Below are 10,405 nucleotides of genomic sequence, written 5' to 3' on the forward strand. Positions count from 1 at the left end.
CTTGATATATAGATGTGATTTCAAAGGTACATACCTTTGAAACCAACTAACCCAGTAAACCAAGTAAAATTTATGAGGATTTTTGGATTATTCTCAAGCTAATCAGACTATTTCCATTATTTTTTTTTCTTAAATGTTGCTGAAAAGAGACTGTTTAGACCAGATGCACAAAGATAGTCATGTAGTTATGCAGTAGACTTTTAGATAAGTGCTTAGATTGCCACTGAAATCAATAGGAGTTCAGGAACTTTTGAGGACTTTGCCTGTTGTGTTTTAACTGTTTCTGTACAGCTTCTGCAAAACAAAGTATACAAGCCATGGCTATTGCCTTCAGGAAGTGATGCTAAATATAAATCAAATATATTGACATTGTCTGAGCTGAGTGAATTTAGAGCCCGTCATATAAGCTTTATTCTTACAAAACATCCTTACACTCCACTGACTGCAGGAGTGTCTGTCTGAATAAGAAACTGGAGGACTGAGCCTTTAGTTCATGCACAGCACTGTAAAACATTGTTTGCTAGGATGAGTGGAACAGTCTGCATTGAAGCTCGCAGGAGGAGTTTAATGGCAGTCAGAAAAAACCCAACCCAGTAAACTAATTCATGCAAACCAGCTAGCAGGAATAGTACAAATTAATTGTTAAACTTTCTTTTTTTAATAATAAAGAAGGTTAAAGGCAGAAAAAGTAGTTGAAATATATATAGTTTAATATTTATTAACTACAAATATTACTTGTACGTGCATTAGGTAATTTTACATATGTATTTCACTTGGTAGAATATCTTTTGATAAGTAAACTGGCCACTATCATCCCAAAAGTTTTGATTTTAGATCCTCAAGAGATAGGATAGATTCTTGTTCAGGTCCCTTTTTGCCACACCTATGTTCCCTGCTTTTGTTGTAAGGCTTTATGTATTTGTTATAGAGTCACTAAAAATCAGTTTCTTCTAATCCAGAATCCTGACTGCTGATAAATGTAATGGTATGGTACAGCATTGTTTTGGAAAGAGCAAAAGCTGCTTTGTTGCCTTAGTTGTGAATTTTTTGACATTAATACAATAGTTTCCACAGGATTTTTCCCCATACCATCTCCCAGGTGATTTTTGTCATTCCTGCCTCTATTCCTTAAAGCTGCAAGGAAGATATTCCAGGGTTGCAAGTGGAACTTGATCCTTTTGCATTACTTTGAGGATCTGTTGGATGCCACAGAATGGAAAATATTATCATACCTTGTTTGGATTTCTTTTAAGTTGAATACCATTTCTGAATTTTCTGAGTTATAGGGTATGGGGTATGTCTGGTACTTTGTACAGTAAACTACTAATCTATACTCTTTAGTTTAACTGAATATAGTTTATGAAGGAAATAAAACCTTTGTATAAAATATATATATTAAAACATTTTACTAAGGGTGCAGCTACTGAGAAGTTAGGAAATGCCAGTTAAGGTTTCTGTAATCCTTTTGAGTACGTGCACTACAATAAGAGTGAGTGGTGAAATGACTGTCTACTATTTTCTCCTCTCCATCCTTCACTGTATGGGATGAACCTATTCACAGCTGTGTAGAAGAACTACATTCTTTACAGAAGGTCTTAGAAGATCTGTTGTGAATAGGGCAGGTGGCTGCAGGAACAGAAAGGATGGCTGCATAACTACATTAAGCAAATATGAATTGGCCCCTGCTTCTGCTGCAGAACTCTTCTATGATGATAGTCAAGTCTCTTCAAAAAAACTTTCTGTGGGTAATCATTAACTATGTGTCCTTCATATCTTGGTTGTCTGAACTGAGACACCTTTGAAGGCTCAGAAGCACTGAACATTCACAAATGCAACTGAAGTCAATAACAGCTAATTGCTGAACCTCCAGAGTACTACTGATTAGCTCCTGTACTACAAAAAATCAGATCCTAAAGTAGAAATAGGCACCAAACTTGGTGTATTTTTTATTTACCTCTGTGCTTGATAACATTTGCTTCACAGAGGTTCTGTGCTACAAGTCTGTGAAACAGTCAGACAGTATAGATTTGAATACTGAAAGCCTATGAGGACATGAATTCTCTTTGCTTTAGAGCAATATTCAAGAAGTGTGCAGTGAATACTGTTCTTGGCTAACAGAGATGCTTGAGATTCTAGGTTGGTTGTTTCTGGTCTTCTGCCTCTACTGAAGATATTTATATTTTTGCCTTGGATATTTTGCTTCTACTCTTCTCCCTTCTCATTAAATTAGAATGAGGAAGATTTGGAAGGAGTACTGCAGGATACACCGGCTTTTCTATGGAAGGAACAGTGTGTGCAATAGATTGCTATTTTCCCAGGTTAGAAATGGAGAAGACCAGCCGCAACTTGAGGCATCTCTTTCTCCTTCCTTTCTCAAACCCTTTAGACATTACAGAATCTCCAGTTCCATTTAAAAGAACTAGCAATTATTTACTTATTATTGAACCATGGAACATTCCATGGCACCTTTTCCGAGTTGGGCTTGGTAGGCGACCCGTCCGCCTGAGTCAAATTTGGTACGCGTCATCTGGGGACCAGATCCCATTTCCCAACTATCCTGGCTCAACCATAAGGGAGCCGGGCAAGAGCAAAATTCAACGGTACAGAAGACAGAGCAAGCCCCATGTCGTCTGTGTGAAGAACTTTACTGTTGCCTTCCGAAGAAGGACTTTGCATACACAAACTCACAGTATATAAGCCAATTAAATAATTTAAACACCCTTACCTTTACTTGTAAAGATGTGGAGTATGTTCACCAAGGACAGGAGCACCCTTTGTGAAAAGAGTCTTGCTGTCCTCTTCAAGTGGCTACTACAGAGTCCAAGGTTGGTGAGGAAGATCTCATTGCCTTTATACCACTTCCCTCTAGCGCCAGTCAGGAATCCCAAGAACTCCACCTCTCCAGCATTGGTCATCTCCTTCACTTGTTCCTCCAGATGTTGGTACTTCTGGACTTTCTCTGCTGCAGCGTCACCTAAAGATGACAACCCACTTTCGTAGCGAACAGTTACATCCACTACTTTTGCCCGGTGCCCTTTCACCACAACCAAATCTGGCTTGAAGACTTCATTGTTGTTATCCCTGAGATTCAGTTCAATATATACCAACCACCCCAGTCTCTTAGCCTCTTCAGCCAGCATCCCACACAAGATGTTATGCCTATGAATCCAGGCCTCCTGAACCGCCGGGCAGTATCCAATAATATGGGAACAAGTTTCCCACTCCGCAGGACAATGCCTGTACCCCCTCAGGGCCCCTTCTCCCAGCCCCCACGCCAAATACTCCCTAGTGGGATAGACATTGGCACGCAGCTGTATTGCTGTTAGTAGCTTCCTGTGGGGAATACCCCGATAATGCACAAGCCAATCATTACTGATGTTATCATTCTCAAAGTTCTTWATACCGCGGCCTTGTGATCTTAGATTGGCCCAGTTTTCTAACTCTCTTTTTCTCCTCTTGCTAGGAACCAGATAGATGACTCTGGGTGATGACATCTCCCATTCGGATGCTGCCTCGCCGCCTACCAGTACAGCCAGAATTGTCACAGGGAGTTCTTCCCCAACTGATGGAATCTTGTCAGCCCTTCCTCCAGCAGCGATCCATACTCTGTTGTACTCCTTCTGGGTCCCCTCTTCGAGAACAATAGTTCTCGTGATGTTATTGGAGGAATGGGCAATCCAATGCAGCCGGTAAGCCTGAATATTTGGAATTTGGCTCGCCAGCCGCGCAATTCCTAACTCGCCATCACTTGTGCTGGCATACAAGACGGCATCACACGTACTGGGAGGTAAGTGAAGCCAGCTCTTCACCGCCGATCTAATGGCGAGGTCCAGGGTCTGGAGGTATGAGGCGTTCATTCCCGCATGATCTGCCGCAAACAGCAATCGCGGGACTGCACACCTTTTCAAGATTTCTACCTTCTGAAGTGGTTTCAACGGGGCCGCCCCGATGTTCTTCACCCAGGTGTCAAGCTTTTCTTGCAACTCCGGTTTCAAGAGTCCAACCCATGGGTCTACTCCCAGGCCCAAATACTTCTCGGAGCTTCCGGGCTCAATCACATGGAGCTGAGCCCCTTCAATTTCCCATGGGCCACAGTTGTTAACGGTGTAAGAGTCTTTAGTGGGCCTTATCAAAAACCCATGGCATTTTCCTGCTTGCACCTTCAGCCCTGTAGTATGRCAAAACTCCTCCACCACTTGAATACTCTTCTGCATGCCATCCCATGAATCGCTCAGCAGGACCAGATCATCCACGAACGCCAATGATGATACAGAGCTGTTGCCATATTTAAAACCTTCCTTGATCTCATTCAATTTACACAACAGTGGGTCTACTGCTAGGTTGAATAATAACGGGGACATTGGGTCTCCTTGTTTCACCCCGGTGAGGATCTTAACCTTCTCAGAGCGAGTTTCCCCTACCTCAAGCCTTGTCACACAGTTGTCATACATATCGGCGATGATGTCAATTACATGACAATCAACGCCCTTCTGTTTGAGGACCTCCAGGATGTGATGATGGTTGACCGAATCAAAGGCTTTCGCCAGGTCCATGAAGACGACCGCCAGTGTCTTGTGATCTTTCTTTGCGTGCTGAATAAGCACCTGCAGGAGCTTAAGATTTTTCGCACAGCCTGAGGCTGCAATAAACCCTCTTTGGTGGCTGTTAATTGGGCAGGCTCATCGCAGCCGTGCTGTTAGGATCCGTGAGAACAATCTTAAAATTACAGACCCAATGGTAATGGGTCGCCAGTTGTTAATGTCCTCAATTTTACTCGGATCTGAGGATTTTGGTATTAAAATCGTTCTGCATTCTTTGATCCCGTCTGGGATCCTTCCAGCCAGCGGCCACAGATTGAACAATTCAGCCAATTGGCTCCCCTGAGGGTCCTTTTTAATAACATCCCTCAGGGAAAGGCCGTCTGGACCAGGGGAGGAGTTCTTATTCATTTCCGCGATGTTCTTCAAAACCTCCTTTGGGGAGATCATTTTCTTGAATGCAGAGTTCTCTGCGACACCAGCACTCTGGAAAGCACCTAAGCCGACGTATGGGGATCCCTCCTCCCACTTCCTCTGAAACGAGCCATACAGCTCACTCATCTGAAGGGAGCACTTCAGTGCTTTGATGTTGTCCAAGATGATACCAGCGAGCTTCTTGTGATCTACTTCAAAGAGCCACTGGTATCGGAGGTACAACCCCCATTTCACCGCCCTGTTCTTCATCCACCTTCTCTCCTCTCTCACAGGCGTGGGTTTTGCTTGATGCTTCCTAAGTTGTTTCAATTTTGCTACGGCGATCTGGCCCGCCAGCTGTGATAACCACGCCACTGCGGACACTTTGATGACTTTCCAGGCATCTTCGCCATCCTTTAAGATCCTCCTAAACGCAATCTTTTGGCTTGCAGGTAGGGAACCTGCTTGTATCTTCTCCGCCACCACTTTCCTATATTCCATCCTTATCATCTCTATCTTCTCCCTCTCCACCGGGGGCTCCCCTACGTGCATTGCCGCAGCTCTTCTTGGCGGTGCTGACGTCTTCGCACCAGCCGCAAGCTGCCGTCTCTTGTTGCTGATCTGCTTTGCCATTTTTGTGGGCAAATGCTCTCCAATCAGTTTTTTAATAAAGTGCTCGTTCTTGTATTTCTCTTCCACCTCTAGCAGTAGAGCTGTCTCTTCTTCCGTCCAGCAGCTCTTATGCATGCCTCGCAGACTCTTTTCCTTTGGTCGAGACACTTCAATCCGTTCCAGGTTCCTGACTTGTGGGTGCACCAGTCTTTTGTGCTGTGAGAGGCCGTTCTTGGTCTTAAACTGGCGGTCGCATTCCCCACATCGCCATATATCGGGGTCCTCCGGGGCATCCTCTTCTCTTCGGAGTTCTAGGGCTCCCTGGCACTTCGGGAAGTGGCAGGCAATACTATGATGTTTAACATTAGTCTTCCCACATCGGGAACACTGAAAGAGAATTCTTTGCTGGCCGTGGGCCCTCTTTAGATGGTCAATTAGAGCCGCAATTCTCCCCATCCTGGTGCCACAGCACGGACATGCTGGGTGTTGATCTGGGATCTTCACAACTGGCGTTCCCACGTCAGTTGTTCCCCCCATGGCACCCAGAATGGGACTTACTACATCTGATGAAACAATTGCGGGGACAGAGGGAGATCTCAGCTCCACGTCTACCACATCCTTCTCCGGTGCTTCTTCAGCTCCGGTCATCGGAGGTGATCCAATGGGCTCCAAGACCTCATAAAGCTCTGGCAGATCTTTAATGCAATCATAGGTTGGTTCAGGACAAGTCCCTTCCCAACCAGCCACATCCGAATTATAAAAAGTCAAATTTCGGGACAGGTGAACCACCTCCTCAGATATTAATCTCGCAGGGTGTCCCCTTGTGATTTCAGGGAGAATTTCTCCCATCTGGGTGGCCACCAAGACAAAATTCACAACCCAAGATTTTAATAGGTTGTTCAACATGACAGCGGGGGTTTGGGATATAACCAGATGAACCAGCCCCCAAGTTCAACTGGTATGCCTTTAGTCAGCCCTCAGGCAAAGGGCTTTGGACACACGACTACTTTACTAGTTCATGGTCGAATAAATTTAGATTCACCTGAATTTACTATCGAGTGGTCGGTGACACCAGTCGATAGGGAGGAAGTAACTATAACACCAAACAACACACTGGGGCAGAGGCCAACTTGGTTACCCACGAATGGGCATCCAGCGGGACCACGAGGAGGTGTGACCTCTGCAGCTAAGTCCAGTTAGTAACTATGGCCCCGTCTTAAGAGAGTTATGAAAGTAGCTTCTATCCCCCTTTTAAAGAAAATGTCAAACTGTAGTAAGAACCACATCTGGGATTCAGAGAGATTTCCAGGATCCAGGAGATTCAAGATGTTGGTGAAGGTAACTTGCAGAAAAGCAGGATCAGGATGGAATGTGTTTCTGTTATAATTATTTGGCTCTTTGCTTAGATTTCTTCACATTCCATAAAAGGTGTGCCTTTGCTGGAAGTGCTGCTTGGTGCATCTTAAAGTCAATACAAATACAAGAACAGTTAAGCAGATGATTCCAAGAACCCCAAGTGTTTAAATGGATAGTGATTTGGCAAAGCCTTAACTATATGCTTAATTATATTTGCAGTGCCTAATTTTTAGGTGTTCTGACACCTAGTGGAATTTGTTGCCCCAAGCAGAATATCTCAGTTCACCTGCCTGTATTGAGTACCTTTCTCCGATACAATAGCAAGATATTCACCTGGACAGCTGCATAAGCAATGTATTAGAGAAAATGTAAAAAAGAAGACTTTGAATTGAGACCTTCCCCTTTCAGAGACAGGCTAACAAAGCTGTTTTCAAGGTGATGCAAGGTCCCTGATCTGGTTTCTGGTTTTGAGCCTAAAATGATTTTCTAGTGATAAACGTAGAAGGATCCAAGCAACTTGGATTCAAGTTCTTTTTCTAAAGTGATTTGAACCCGCTTCTCTTATTATGTACCCTGTAACTTGAAAAAACATACGTGAGTTGAGGGTGGCCCTGATTTAGTCCTTTCTTCTTGGTGCTGTTCCATGTTGCGTGGAATAATTAAGCATTCCTTAGATTGGAGACGACAACAGTGTATGAATCCATGGCAAATTGGGAATATAGGGGAACTTCTGAAGTATAGGGTCCTATCTCTGCTGTCATACATTGGCTAAGCTCCATCTCAAGTCTTGATAGGTATTTAGACTCCACTATTCCTATTTCAAACATATTCCAGACCTATTTTGTTTCCAGAACCCCCTTTTTTTTTAAATTTACCTGGTAACAACATTGTGTCTAGCTTAAATAGCTCTTCTTCATTTCTGGCATTTCCCCCTAAATAATCTGTTGCTGAGAGAAGTCTTATCTCCTCCTGATCTTCATTCCTGTAATGTGAACAACTAAGCTTTTTTAGTGTCTCCTCAGAAAGTAGGATCTGATCATTCCTTTTCATGCATCTGTGTCAATTTGAACATATATTCCTTGAACACAAGCGATTAATATTTTACCTGCAGTAACGCAGGCAAAATATCATAAAGTAAAACACAGTCCCATCATAATTTATACAGTAGCTTATTATATCTCTATATTTAATAGAATATAGTTTATATGGAAGTGTTTATTAGTCTGTAAATGCATCATCCCACACTTTGCTCTAATTATTCTAGGCATCAAAGTCATCCAGTTTTCCCTGAATGATATTCTGCTCCACTTTGGTGTTGACTATGTCTCCCAGCTTTGTATCCTAAGCACATTTTAGCCTATCTCTGCTTTCATGCTGTATTATTGACCAGAACTAATGTTTTCAGTTTGCATAATCTGCATGCATACTGTACCTCTCTTCTCACTGAAACCTCAGTCTACTGCACTCAGAATACCAGGCCGTCATTAATACTGCAGCCATAATGATGGCATTATAGAGGGTGGTAAAAGATGCTGTCATTCAGCAATAATAGCTCAGTTCTTGAACAGGAGGTAATGATGAGGAAAGTACTAGCAAGTATTTAAAGATTATATATCTCCAGGCTAGTACTTCGGCACATTGGTAAGAAAACATGAAGGAAGAAGACTTGACATGAGTTAGGAGAAAGTGCTGGCTGTGCACAATAGGTGATGAAAACTTAGCTAGTGGTTTCCGCATACTGACACTGAAAGGCTGTGATATCACGAAGGGCCAGTTAAGATACAATCAAGCTGATAACATATGACAAGGGGGTGGGACACGCCACTGTGATGGGCTCTGAGACTCTGAAGACATCCCCTAATAAATTTGCCATCTTATCCCATGGCCCATCAAGAAAGGAAAAACAATGTGACAGCAAAATTAAATAGGAGTGGGGCTTAGTGGGTTGGTAGAGCTGTGCCAAAGAGCCATACATCCTTGGATACGTCTTGAACAACTACAGCCAGGTCCTGTCCTCCAGGGAAAGATAGAGGTTATCCCACACCACAACCATGTAAATGTACTAGGACAAACTTCTGGGAATGGACAGGCATTGTTACTTTCCACAGGGAAAAATAAAGACATGTGGGTGATGCTTGTTACTCAGAAATGTTACTGTAATAAGCTGTGAGAAATACTGCCACGTTGAAGATGACCTTTCCTTGAAGGGATAAAGGTCTAAAGAGAGCGGTGCTATTGTCCTTGGGCTCATGGGGGCCTATCATACCACCTTCTTCTGCTCTGGCAACCAGAAGTCCCTCTGTCTGATAAGCAACCTCTTGACAATGGTGATACCAGCAGTGTCTTGGGTATATGGCTGAACTTTATGGCAGAAACCAGACTGATGCAGATTAAGGATTGCAGAGACTGCTATTGGATAGCAACCTCTAACTAGTTTCTTGTTGTCATGTTTTTGTCTCTAGAATCATTCTTAAAGAACTCTACAAATAACCTTCTTCCAGCCTGGTGGTTCCCCTTCCATGAATCTATTACCCTGTGCTTCATTTTTGTGCTGAAATACACATAGAAGTGCTTAAATGAAAATCCAGAATATATGCCTACTATATGATATCCAAGAGTCCTCCCAGTCTCTCTTAGCTAGGGGAAGCCAATTTGCTTTGCAGAGTATCTTGAACAATGACAGGATGGTGCCACTCTGCTGACCACAGCTGCAGTGGTGTTTCCATGTGCAGAAAATTTGTCTTGCAGGTAAGTAATTTCAAGATCATTGAAATGACTGAAGAGATTACATGCCAAAGCATTTAAATTTTATTCTATAGCCAGCAGGTAACAAAGGAAGCTTCACAGGCATGATCATGAAAATGAAACCACACTGCTGTGATTTTTAGCTCTTTGGTGCATATTCTTACATGGATTGATTCACTTTTCAAATGTCTAGAGGAGCATTGTCAGCAAAGCCCTGCAGCTACATCGGACTCGGAGCATATTTAGTGGCTCGCCTCCTGCAGACACAAAATAATGCTATGGAGGCTGCTTCTCCCTGAATGATTTCTTAAAAGTCGTAGGGAGTACCTGCCTGCCTCTGGCAGATCGCTATCATTTATGTGCCTCCAAGCTCCCTGCTTGAGCATTCAAGGTCATGGGTCAAAACCCAAAGAAGAACTAAAGAAATTGTGGGGACTTAATTGCACAGTTTTGCAGCCCATCTCATTTGCTTTCTGGTTTCGAGCCTTTTGGGAAAGCAGAAAAAAACAAAACAAAACAAAACGGGGGGACCCAAAGGATGGCCAAGGCAGGGACCTGCCCAACGCCCCCACTGCGGGGAACTGCGAAACAGGGAAAACCTCTCTCTCTCCACAGATGCTCGCAGAGCTGCAGGGGGCGAAATGGCGCCCGCGTCCCGCTCGGCCGTTACAGAGCCGCGGAGGCTCCCGCCGCCCCGAGGCCGCCACCCGCTGCCGCCAGGTGGCGCCGCGGCGCTGCCG

This window comes from Apteryx rowi, unplaced genomic scaffold, assembly GCF_003343035.1.
Source record: "Apteryx rowi isolate R43461 unplaced genomic scaffold, aptRow1 scaffold_62, whole genome shotgun sequence".
In the NCBI taxonomy this organism is placed as follows: domain Eukaryota; kingdom Metazoa; phylum Chordata; class Aves; order Apterygiformes; family Apterygidae; genus Apteryx; species Apteryx rowi.